The following is a 13,703-nucleotide window of genomic DNA, read 5'->3' on the forward strand; positions in this document are numbered from 1 at the left end:
AGTATTGCACGTATTTCAATAATTTTGTAACATTAATGGAATTTACTTTCAACATGTTCTAAAATTTTTGTGAATCATACGATTTTTTTTTTAAATTTAGTACTTCATTCTTATTTTGCCCACGAACAATGTGGTATTACAGAAGAATAATAACGTTTTCGTCCATAAAGTCTAAGCTCAGGACTGAGGAGCATAACAGGTCGCAGGAAGGCAATGACACATTATTTACTTAAACTAGCAGTATGCAAATAGCGGCGATGCAGGATTCCTGCATCTGCTTCCCTACACTCATTCCATGAGCGCTGGGCCACTTTGACATTTTAAATGAAGTCATTCCGCTTTTGGTTGCGACTATAATTTTGATATGTCAGTTCCAAACGTTGTGGAATGTAACCCACTTAATGTATAAAGCTGTGACATGCCATGTAAGAGCAGTAGCATGAGGTGTTGTGAGTTCATCAGCTGTTTCATGTTGTTGTTGTTGTGGCCTTCAGTCCCGAGACTGGTTTGATGCAGCTCTCCATGCTACTCTATCCTGTGTAAGCTTCATCTCCCAGTACCTACTGCAACCAACATCCTTCTGAATCTGCTTAGTGTATTCATCTCTTGGTCTCCCCCTACGATGTACCCTATACGTTATAGAAGGTGGCAGGGATCAAATACAGGCAGTGAAAGGCTATTAACAATTTGTACAAAAACCAAATAGTAGTTATAAGAGTCGAGGGGCATGAAAGGGAAGCAGTGGTAGGGAAGGGAGTGAGACAGAGTTGAAGCCTATCCCCGATATTATTCAATCTGCATATTGAGCAAGCCTTAAAGGAAACAAAACAAAAAAATTGAGTACGAATTAAAATCCATGGAGAAGTAATAAAAATTTTGAGGTTTGCAGACGACACTGTAATTCTGTCAGAGACAACAAAAGGCCTGGAAGAGCAGTTGAACGAAATGGACAGTGTCTTGAAAGGAGGATATAAGATGAACATCAACAACAGCAAAACTAGGATAATGTAGTCGAATTAAATCAGGCGATGCTGAGGGAATTAGATTAAGAAATGAGACACTTAAAGCTGTAGATGGGTTTTGCTGTTTGGGGAGCAAAATAACTGATGATGGTCGAAGAAGAGAGGATATAAAATGTAGACTGGCAATGGCAAGGGAAGCGTTTCTGGAGAAGAGAAATTTGTTAACATCGAGTATGGCTTTGGGTGTCAGGAAGTCTTTTTCTGAAAGTATTTGTATGGAATGTAGCCATGTATGGAAGTGAATAGTTTAGACAAGAAGAGAATAGAAGCTTTCGAAATGTGGTACTACAGAAGAATACTGAAGATAGATGGGTAGACCACATAACTAATGAAGAGTTACTGAACGGAATTGGGGATAAGAGGAATTTGTGGCACAACTTGACTATAAGAAGACATCGGTTGGTAGGACATGGTCTGAGGCATCAAGGGATCATGAAGTTAGCACTGGAGGGCAGCGTGGAGGGTAAAAATCGTAGAGGGAGACCAAAAGATGAAGATACTACGGAGATTCAGAAGGATGTAGGGTGCAGTAGTTACTTGGAGATGAAGAAGCTTGCACAGTATAGAGTAGCATGGAGAGCTGCATCAAACAAGTCTCTGGACTGAAGACCACAACAACAACAATGTACCAGTATTGTAGAGCTGGTGCAATAATGATGTAAACAGTGAAGTTTAAATTTAATGCAGTAGGCAACATTTCACCAGCTCTGTAACGTATATGGTATACAGAACAGATGATAAATTCACAGTAACCCATGCATCTGCTCTTAGAAGCATGTCACAGGTTTATATTATTGAGTGAGTTACAGCGTCCCACAATGCTCGAAAACGACAACATGTCGAAATCGCAGTCGCAATAAATAATGTTTTAGCAGCCAAAAGCGAAATGATTTCATTTAAAAATTTCACGAAGGTCACTTGGACTTTGTTGTACACGATCGGAAGAATGCTCGTACCAAGGTGTTTATACCACTAACTGTTCGTAAACAATTGTGAATCTTACGGTTCTAAAGATATTTTGCTCAAAATGTCGTACTTGTTCGCTTCTGCAAAACAGCCACGCCTTTCCGCAACCTCTTGAGAATAGAAGTTCATATGGTGTAGTGTAGCAGAAGATGATACATCCGTGTGATCTTTCGTGCTGCCTTCTTTGTATACGTTCAATGCCTCCTGTTACTCCCATTCGACATCGGTCCCGTACATTTCAGTAATGTTCTAGGATCAGTCGCACGAACGTTTTCTAAGGAACCTTCTTTTTAGACTGATTGCATTTTCCCACTATCCTACAATGAATCAAAGTTTGCCATCTGCTTCACGCACGAATGAGCCTATGTGATCATTCCATTTCATTTCCCTGCACACTGTGACAATCAGGCATAGGAATCAGTGGACTGATTCCAATCTTGAATTCCTTGTTTTTACATTTTTGTGAAGTGTTTAATTTTTCTTTACTGGTCATTTAAAGTAAGTTAGCACTCTTAGTGTCAATTTCCAGTCTTATGACGATCTGACTGTACATTGCTGCAGCTGTTTTCAGACAGTCCTTTTCGCTCGTCAGTCTAGATGCGGTATCTGTGTGTCACCATATTTAAAAGGACAAGGATGCATGTTCGGAATGAATGAATTTTAATTTCTCTGTCTGACCATCCTGATTTAAATGTTGCAACATTTCACGAAGTAGTTGAAAATGAATAACGAGATGGGTACATCATTTAAGCCATGTTCGTCGTCCTTCGTGATCCACGCACAGATGAAGTAAAGCTCCATCTCTAATGATTCCTGTTGGTTTGTTCTGAACAGGTTCAACCTATTTATCTATTAGATGCGGTGTTTTGCCCTAAGATATTGCCTATTACAGAGCAGCGAAATTGACTGCTGGAAAGCCAACTATAGAAGGTCAAAATGAAACCAAAGGAATACGATGGCCTATAGGCTTTAATTACAATCCATTCTTGGAAAGTTATTTGCCGAGTCCTCGTGGACGCTGTAAGTACAATCCTTTCTTAGAAATTTATTTACAATCCCAGATATTTCTGTGACTTTCCTTTTCGTGGCTTTCATCAAAATATTAATAAATATAATAGACTGAGCATTATTCAGGTTTATTGGCAGCGAAAGAAACGAAAAAACTGAAAACAGAAAAGGAAAAAGTGCTTCCGCAAGTTGACTGGACCCCACGAACCCTGAATTACTGTTCTCTACTCTTTCACCTGCGCCAACCACTGCCTGGAATCTATGCTAACATAAATGCCTCATGCGTCGCCTGACCCGAACCAGAAATGTTTTTATTATTATTATTATTTCTAAACGCTTGGTCATCTACAGCTCCCAGTTCTGTCATTTTCATTTCTGACTAAGCTATTAAATTTGGGCGAAATCGGTGACGACGAGTAAGCACGGTCCCCTTGTCACTCATCTTAATTCGTAAACAGCAATAGTACGGTATGGAAGCCACAGCTCTCTTCGCAGGAGCATATAAGCCAACGACCATTAGCAACAAATTTGTATAGCTGTATCGGCGGCAGCATGAACTGAGCCGGCACTTAAAATAATGGTAGAATGTTATGCGGTCCTAGTATGTTACAATATGAGTAATATTCCGAGGCTGCCAATTACTGCTTCAAACACTTTATAACTGTCGCTAGGATGCAGACGATTTGACAGTTGATGACACAACAGTCAGTGTGTCGTCAAGTCGCGTGTTGCAACTCCATAAAAATGCTAGCTGCCAGAAAAACAGATAACGTGGCAGATCTTCTGCAAACAGTGGAATATGCAGGCAGTCACGGAGATCTGATGTCACCGCCTCGCAGAATACTTCACCTTGGGATGATAAGAGACAAATTTCTGACGCCGAGTGAAAATAAGCCGCTATTGTTAGAGGTCTCAAGAAACAGGAAATGTAACATTACAGTTTCACCATTAAAACTCACTTTGCTAAGAAATTGTTTATCGTGACGCACTATTACGCAACTGTTTTTCTTTCTTCAACTGTGTCCTTACGTTGCGATAAGTGCAACCACTGTCGAACACCTTAGTGGCAACGGCCGACCAGTTTTCTACAGGCGTATTTCTTGCAATGGGCCAGAAATAACGCGTCCAAATGCAGGTGTAAGAGAAATAAGAATCATGCTCCAAAGCTGTTTACTTAACAAATACAGGGTGATTCAGAGAAACGGGAGTTTCAAAAAGTTAACATTGTCATGAAAAAATGTTTTAAATAGAATTATTTATGTCATATAATTGTAAAAATGTGTAATTCGAAGATACATAAAGGAAATTTATTTCTTGAAAAAGACATGCTGCAGGCGAACTCTGTTTTTGCGGGGACATTCCGGCAGTCTCTTACCCAAATTGCACATGGTGCGAAGAAACATTTGAACAGAAATTTCGAGAACTGCTTCTCGGATGCTAGATTTCAATTTATCTGTTCTAACTAGCCAGCTACTATATACTTTGCTTTTAAGGTAACTCCATAAGGAGAACTCTCTCACTGATGGATCATGGGATCCGGAAGGCCATGAAATGTTAGACAGTTGCCAAAGAATTGATGTATAAAAGCCATCGACATTTCGTGCTGTGTGTGACATTTATCTTTAAACGCGCCAGGCTGTAGCCAGCCCTGTGTTTCATTTTTTTTTTTTTACCCAGACAGCTTAATTTCTTGTTATTATACACTCACCAAAAAAAAGTTTTGCATCACCTCGTTTCCGAGAGTTCCGGAACCTGTACAGAAAATTGGAATAGAGAATATCATAGACATCATTCCCGCCCTTTTTATTACTCGTGAAAACCACACATTGCATGTTGTTCCACCATACACCGAGACCTTCAGAGGCGGTGGTCCAGATCGCTGTATACACCGTTACCTCTAATATTCAGTAGCGCGTCCTCTTGCATTGCTGCATGTCTGTATTCGTCGTGGCATAAAAAATATTCACAAGTTCATCAAGGCACTCTTGCTCCAGATTGTCCCTACTCCTCAACGGCGAGTCGACGTAGATCCCTCAGAGTGGTTAGTGGGTCACGTCATCTATAAACAGCCCTTTTCAACCCATCCCAGGCATGTTCGAAAGGATTCATGTCTGAAGAACATGCTGGCCACTCTAGTCGAGCGATGTCGTTATCCTGAAGGAAGTCATTCAGAAGATGCGCACGATGGGGCGCGAACTGTCGTGCATAAAGACGAATGACTCGCCAATATGCTGCCGATATGGTTGCACTATCGGTCGGAGGATGAAATTCCCGTATCATACAGTCATTATGGCAGTAGTGGAGCAAACTATGTACAAGCACATTTTATTAGTGCAGGTTGCCTACACCAGGGGCAAGTATGCACTCCAGGGCAAGCCTATTGTTCTCCTGTGATTGACAGGTACTTAACCTATTGTTCTGTTAAGTGCTTTTCCATGTCACCCCCATTTCATTGTGATTGGCAGACACTTAACCTATTGTTCCCACCACCCCCTCCCCCTTCACCAACCCCCCTGCCCCCCTCGCTGTTACAGGTAAACTTTCAGGTCTGAGTTATTGGAATAGGCCCCCCTCCCACTCTTATCAATCTGACTGACTATTTAATTAAATTGATCAACTAATTGTCTTTCTTCTGCATGATGGTGTCTATATGTAGGACAATGCAATGTGTCAGACAGCTTGCAGTGTACGTGCGTGGTTCGAAGAGCACGAGGACCAGTTAGTATACTGCCCTGGCCACCAAACCCCTCGGATTTAAACCCAATAGAGAATCAGTGGGACCACCTCTATCTGGCTGTTGGCGCCGTGGAAACTAAATCGAGAGACATAGTGCAACTTGCCACAGCACTGGAGTCAGTATAGCTCCACATAACTATCGGTAGCATCCAGAACCTCAGTCTTCCTGCACGTCTCGCAGCGGTTCGCACTGCAAAAGGTGGTTATTTAGGATTTTGAAAGGTGATCACATTAATGTGATTGGATGGTGTAGAACTCAAGGATCAGCTAATGTGACAGTTCTGTGAACGAATGCTAGAAAGATGAACGATGACAATGACTTTATTAGAAGATTATACATTTATATTTTAATGGGTTTATTAATAAAGAAAATTTTCGTTACTGGGCACAAGAAAATCCTACTCATCTACACCATCGTTCATTGCACAGCAACGAAGTTACCAAGTGGTATGCTGCGTCATCAATGGCGTAATAGCCCGTTATTTCTCTAAGGAGGATAACGGCCTTGGGACAACAGTCAACAGTCACATCAATCAGTAGTCACATTACTTGAAACCTTTGTTGCGCAAAAACTATAGACATTACCACAAGTGGCTGACAGCGGCATATGTTTAGCAACACAGATTGCAAGATGCACCTGGTGTTAAGCTATACTCAATGAAATGTGCCACTGACACACGCTGAGTGTTCCCTCTGAAGGCACAAGTGCCCCCCTGCGGTCCAGATGTACAGAAATGAATTGTCCCCGTGGGAACGGAAGGAAGGATGTCCCTCACATGTAAACTGAAGCTGCGTGCTCTGATAAACATTAATAAGTGGACTTTCAACTGAATCTAAATAATAATGCTCTGAACAAGCCCTGAATGAAGAGAGGAGAAAATTAGTGCAGATATTTTTATCAACGTGTAACAATCATGGGTCACTGGGAAATAAGGAACGGAAATGCTCTGACAGAATAAACCGAATTGCTAAGGACGTGTTCACCCTTGCTAACCGAATTTAAATCGCGATCCGCGCGACCCCTCCCGCCGGAGGTTCGAGTCCTCCCTCGGGCATGGGTATGTGTGTTGTTCTTAGCATAAGTTAGTTTAAGTAGTGTGTAAGTCTAGGGACCGATAACCTCAGCAGTTAGGTCCCTTAGGAATTCACGCACATTTGAACATTTAAATCGCGAAATTAAATTTATGGTGACGATTGAATCAGAAAGTAAAAGAATGTGAACCCCAGAAAGCAAAGTCGTGGCCAAAAGATCACCGGAAATATGCACCTATTATCCTTATGATTTCTGTACGCCACTTCACTGCGAAACTTTCACCAGTTCTATGGGACTAGGCGAGGCGAGCTCATGGGCAGTAATGGACTCTGGCACGGCAGAGCTCATCTCCTCTCCAGAACGCAACAGGCGAGTGCTGAATGTCTGATCTAGACTACTCAACCTCGGCTGCCGACTCTCGAACTGATACCGAATCTCAAACATATGAAGCTGAAATGATGAGAATGTGTGCTATCCGCTCCTTCTCTCTGTGAATCCACCAAAACTGTAATTCAAGCCAATGCGAGGTGGAGTCCCTTATTCTCCCAGTCAGATTTCTTCTAACAACTTAATTCCAGAATGTTTGGTACCACATTCTGGCAGATTGAGAGCGCCCCGAAAGTTACTAACGCCAACCAACGAAAGGCCATCACGCCAAAATTTCTGTAAATTTCCTTTAGCTATGTTTACGATCGCAGAGCCGGCAGCACGATACGAACACCTGCCGACAGAGGCGAACTGTGTCTCCCACACTACAGCAAGATGTTATCTCACACAGCAATACATGGGTGTTAAAGTGCCCTTTGGAGGCGAGATCTGAGGACTATCAGTGAAGCCACAGACCGCAGGCGCTGTCCTTCGAGAGCATCGCTAATTCGGTCAAAGGCTTTCACCTCCCTCAGCCACAGAGAATGGCCCGATCACCCTCTCCCAAGGGACTTAAAATGAACCTGTGTTTCCCCCGTCAAGCATCTGGCTACTTACCTTGCCTGCCATGGGCAGCAGAAATCGCTGGGCCACAACTCCATTCCTCACTAACTACCGAAGAAAGGAACTTGTCATGCATTTTAGAATTAAAAGAAGAAATTAAATCCTCAACAATTATCATGCACTCCCATGGATAATACTGCTGTATGTTGCATCATGGAAGTTATAATTCTACACACATGAAAAAAAGTTTTGCATCAGCCTGGTTCCCAGAACTCCTGAAGATAGATGTTGACTGTGGATATTGTATCACAGACACATTCCATTTGACTGTTCAGAGCTGTCACTTAACCTGCCCAAAGATGTGTTTACATCTGCATAAGCAGCGCCTATTCGACGGAGGTGGTCTGACAGCCGATCAGTTGTACTCATTCCACCAGAAAGGAGGTACACGGCTCGAGCTGTCTGTAGTTCAACCATGCCTAGAGGGTCAATGCCGCAGTTCGATTGCATCCGTATTGTTACATTGTGCAGTTTGTAACACTGTGACGCCTCTCTTTCTAAGACATGGTGGTAGCACTCGCAAGAAAAACTTATGAGACATGTCCACCCATCGTTGATTTTAGGTCAGTATTATTTCGTATCATCAGCAATCTGTTATTGATGAAATATTATACTTAGTAGTAGGGGTGCATGATAGGTTCACCTTGAGCATCAGGGTTATAACGTGTTTGTGTACTGACATGCACAAGGGAAATGACTATGTCCAGTCATAAGGAAGGTATGGATTTGATGTGGAGTACTGTGATAGCAACGGAAAGAGTATGTCAAGTCATGAGAATGATAGTGATATTTCTATTTCCAAAGCCACAGCTGTCAGCAGGGTGTATTTCCAATATTTCGCTCATTGTTGAATGTCATTCAACCGCCATCGTAACATTTAGTTGTAAGCACGGGGATAAAATACACTCCTGGAAATTGAAATAAGAACACCGTGAATTCATTGTCCCAGGAAGGGGAAACTTTATTGACACATTCCTGGGGTCAGATACATCACATGATCACACTGACAGGACCACAGGCACATAGACACAGGCAACAGAGCATGCACAATGTCGGCACTAGTACAGTGTATATCCACCTTTCGCAGCAATGCAGGCTGCTATTCTCCCATGGAGACGATCGTAGAGATGCTGGATGTAGTCCTGTGGAATGGCTTGCCATGCCATTTCCACCTGGCGCCTCAGTTGGACCAGCATTCGTGCTGGACGTGCAGACCGCGTGAGACGACGCTTCATCCAGTCCCAAACATGCTCAATGGGGGACAGATCCGGAGATCTTGCTGGCCAGGGTAGTTGACTTACACCTTCTAGAGCACGTTGGGTGGCACGGGATACATGCGGACGTGCATTGTCCTGTTGGAACAGCAAGTTCCCTTGCCGGTCTAGGAATGGTAGAACGATGGGTTCGATGACGGTTTGGATGTACCGTGCACTATTCAGTGTCCCCTCGACGATCACCAGTGGTGTACGGCCAGTGTAGGAGATCGCTCCCCACACCATGATGCCGGGTGTTGGCCCTGTGTGCCTCGGTCGTATGCAGTCCTGATTGTGGCGCTCACCTGCACGGCGCCAAACACGCATACGACCGTCATTGGCACCAAGGCAGAAGCGACTCTCATCACTGAAGACGACACGTCTCCATTCGTCCCTCCATTCACGCCTGTCGCGACACCACTGGAGGCGGGCTGCACGATGTTGGGGCGTGAGCGGAAGACGGCCTAACGGTGTATGGGACCGTAGCCCAGCTTCATGGAGACGGTTGCGAATGGTCCTCGCCGATACCCCAGGAGCAACAGTGTCCCTAATTTGCTGGGAAGTGGCGGTGCGGTCCCCTACGGCACTGCGTAGGATCCTACGGTCTTGGCGTGCATCCGTGCGTCGCTGCGGTCCGGTCCCAGGTCGACGGGCACGTGCACCTTCCGCCGACCACTGGCGACAACATCGATGTACTGTGGAGACCTCACGCCCCACGTGTTGAGCAATTCGGCGGTACGTCCACCCGGCCTCCCGCATGCCCACTATACGCCCTCGCTCAAAGTCCATCAACTGCACATACGGTTCACGTCCACGCTGTCGCGGCATGCTACCAGTGTTAAAGACTGCAATGGAGCTCCGTATGCCACGGCAAACTGGCTGACACTGACGGCGGCAGTGCACAAATGCTGCGCAGCTAGCGCCATTCGACGGCCAACACCGCGGTTCCTGGTGTGTCCGCTGTGCCGTGCGTGTGATCATTGCTTGTACAGCCCTCTCGCAGTGTCCGGAGCAAGTATGGTGGGTCTGACACACCGGTGTCAATGTGTTCTTTTTTCCATTTCCAGGAGTGTATATATGAGGCTGGTTTATTTCCTAGGACGTATCTGTCTATGCTTGCTTGGCGTGCAGTGCCAGTGACTTGTGGCAGGAATGATTCATGTTTCCCATCAACTGTAGGAGCCATCCGAATGCAGAGGCATGTTGGAATGTAGCTGACTTAACTTTGGCCTCTAGACAGCTGAATAGCGGATTAATACCTAGTATGTGTTGGATAGCTTTCTTGATTGAATGGAAATTTGAGAAGACTCAATATGGACGTGTGTTTGTGCAGGACCATTATTCCCTCCTATGTAAATTGTCCAGGTGACTGCTTCTGCATATTTTGCGCGTTTATTTAGTTGAGAGAAAATGGTTGTGATGTGTGCATCTAGCACGTGGAAACATGTTTACCGATCCTCTAGACATGAGAAAAACCTTAGTTTATCCTGTAAGTTATGGGGCTGATTTGGAATCTACTACATCACTGGCATCAGTATTCAAGAGTGGAAATAGGTCTTCTCTATTTTTCTCGAGTTTATGCGTAAATGTCTTCGCAGACATGCTAAGTTTCTAGTTCGTCAGTGGTTTACAGCACGCCCCACCTAACTAAAGTTACGAGTTTGTAGAGAAATAATTTCCAGTCTGTATCTTGGGAATTATGTTTCGCAAGTGATTGGTAGAATGCTGCCTAGTGCTTGATAGCAAGAAGTACTGTGAAAATGGTATAATATTATGGCAAACAATGCGAAAATACATATGTTCTTGTAATCCCAGAGTCTGGAGATGGGTGAAGAAAAGCGAGCAGGCAAGCAGGTCTGGACAAGAAGCAGTAACGTGTTTGTGTCAAGGGGAACGAGCCCGAATTTGTAGAACAGTTCTGAGAGTGATGTTGTCCCACTGATGGCGCTCCGGTCACCCGTCGGCATTGGATGACTGCCGACCTAGCAGGGAAATATCTAGTGCCGCGAGTATATCTGCCGTGCTGTCTGTCTTTGCGGTATATGTACGAATGATGTAAAAGGTGCGATTTTTGTATGGCATAGGATACAAATTGTATGGTTACTAGATCGACACGGTACACAGTGATATATTGCTGGGTTGGAGATCAGTTTTATGCTCTAATATTCAAGCTCCTGTCCTCAATGGGTGTAACTCAGTATGTGTTTTTTAGTAATTGACGATATGTAGAGGCACTTTGCAAGGTCTAATTGTTGGTGCAATATGGCGATCTGTGTAAAATAGTTTTTTTTTTTTTTTTTTTTTTTTTTTTTTGCCACTGAAAGCCTCATCTGCAGTGGTGCATCCACACCACTAGCATCAGTACTTCAGCGGGTAAATTCGAAAAAAGCCTATCATAATGCCTAATTCATTCACAAGACATGCTTTGTGCTGGTATATAGGAGTATCTACATAGCGGTGAGAACGTTTGTGTATGTTGAAAGCAAGTAGGGTAACATGTGATGGACGAGCTGCCATGTTAGAACCATGAGGAAGAATACATTCGACGTTATTCTGCGCTATTTTCGTAAACAGGTTCTGTTAGGGCAAGAATTTCTGTGCATACAAGCCTAGACTTCATGGAAATTCCTACAAAAGCTCATGTTAAGTATTTCTGGAACGCTATTGAATTTCTGAGAGTTCTATATAGATACTGAGATTCGTTCCAGAACCACAGCCATCAAGAGGAGACATTACCTGTACCTCGATCGGTGTCAGACTGTAGCAGCAATCGTAATATGTAATTCTAGTTACACTGGTAAATATGTTCCTGGCTTCCAATATTCTTGTGAGTCTTGGTATTTGATAATCTGTAGACAACTTTTGCAGGGTTTAACTATCAGTGCACTGTAGCGATCTGTGCAAAATTATTTTGCCGCTGAAAGTCTCGTCTGCAGAAAACAATGGTGGATGGTGTTCCCACACCGGCAGCATCAGCAGTTTGACAGATAATTTCAATGACAATCGGGTAGTCCCATCAGGAATGCACTCTGTGCTATTCTGGGAAGCATTGCAACATCTCTCTTGGCACTGGCCCAGACAGCAGCTATCTGTCATTGTACCAGCAATGGTACCTAGGTATACACATATTTCGACAGGAATTGCTCAGGTGTCAAGTATGAAAGGGATGTCGCCACCTCATTCTTGCAGGACCCAAACGGTCGCATCATAGCTTCATGGGGAGTGGGAGTGTCGGCGCACGCCAACTCTGGCGTCGGAGTTGGGCGGCAGGTGGCAGGATGTGTCTTTTATTAGTGACCTTTTGTGTAAACTACCATCTACCTCTACACATATACTCCGATAGCCGCCAATCGGTGTGTGGTGGAGGGCACTATTTGCACCAAAGTCATACTTTCCCCCTTCTCTTCCACTTGTGGATTGTCCGAGGGAAAAACGAGTGTCTGAACGCCTCAGTATGAGCTCTAATTTCCTTTATCTTTGAATGGTGATCATTGCACGATATGAAAGTTGGTGGTAATAATATATGCCCTACATGCCCGGCGAACATAGGATTTAGGAATTTAGTGAGCCACCCCTTCCGTTTAGTGCATCGTCTATCTGCAAGTGTGTCCCACTTCAAACTTTCAATGAGATGTGTAATGCTCTCGCTATGGCTAAATGTACCAGACACGAATCTTGTCGTTCTTCTTTGAACCTTATCAATATCTTGAATCAGACCCAACTGGTAAGGGCTCCATACAGACGAACAATACTCTAAGACAAATAGGATGACGTGAATTAAAATAAACTACCCCATACATGTGAAGAATATTGATTTAATTAATTTACATAAATTTGTTATATCAACATGGTGTTCGTGGTACAGTAATTAAGGGGAGGGTGTGTGTGAGTGGGTGACATGGAGCAAAACAGCAGGTTAAGTGCAGAACACTAAGTTAATATGAATAATTTTTAAGTAAAATGCAGTACAATAGTTTAAGGGGGTGGGTGACAGAGAAGGATGCGCCAGAAATGGCGCTCAACAGCATGTGAAATTTGAAAAATGTACCAGAAAATGGTGGGAGAGCATAACTGATTACTTAATATGGCATCAAATGTGGTACAATAGTTTAAGGAAATGGGGGTGACATGGAAAGCCACTTAACAGAACATTAGGTTAAGTGCCGACAAAGGCCCAAGCATTAGGTTAAGACACCCCGAGTACAGTGCCAAACATTACATTATGCAACATGTTCGTCCCATGTAATTGCTTCTTGGAAGACCTAGATGTTTCCAAACAGATGAGAATGTTGAGCAAGAGAAATCCAACCCCCCACAAATTGAATTTTTTATGATTAAACAAAATACCCTTTCCATATATTCCATACACTGCCTTGAATCCCCTAAATTGTTGAAATAAAGAATATTCCATGCACAACTATCGATTTCCCTTCAAATGACCGATCAACTGAGTCTTTTTTCTCGTCATTTTCCAGGAGGGAGGGAGGAAGGGTGGGCGGGGAGGGGGTTTACCAGAGGGGAAGAGGTTAATTAAGTAGTCACTCAAATTGATAATAGTGACAGGGTCTTAACCAATAACTCAGTGAGAGGAGGTTTCCTGAGAGGAGAGGGGAGTGGGGATACAATAGGTTAAGTGCGGTGGTATGGATAACCACTTAACAGAACAACAGGCTAAGTAAGACTTATGTCCGTCCT

The sequence above is a fragment of the Schistocerca cancellata genome, chromosome 7, assembly GCF_023864275.1.
Source record: "Schistocerca cancellata isolate TAMUIC-IGC-003103 chromosome 7, iqSchCanc2.1, whole genome shotgun sequence".
Taxonomy (NCBI): domain Eukaryota; kingdom Metazoa; phylum Arthropoda; class Insecta; order Orthoptera; family Acrididae; genus Schistocerca; species Schistocerca cancellata.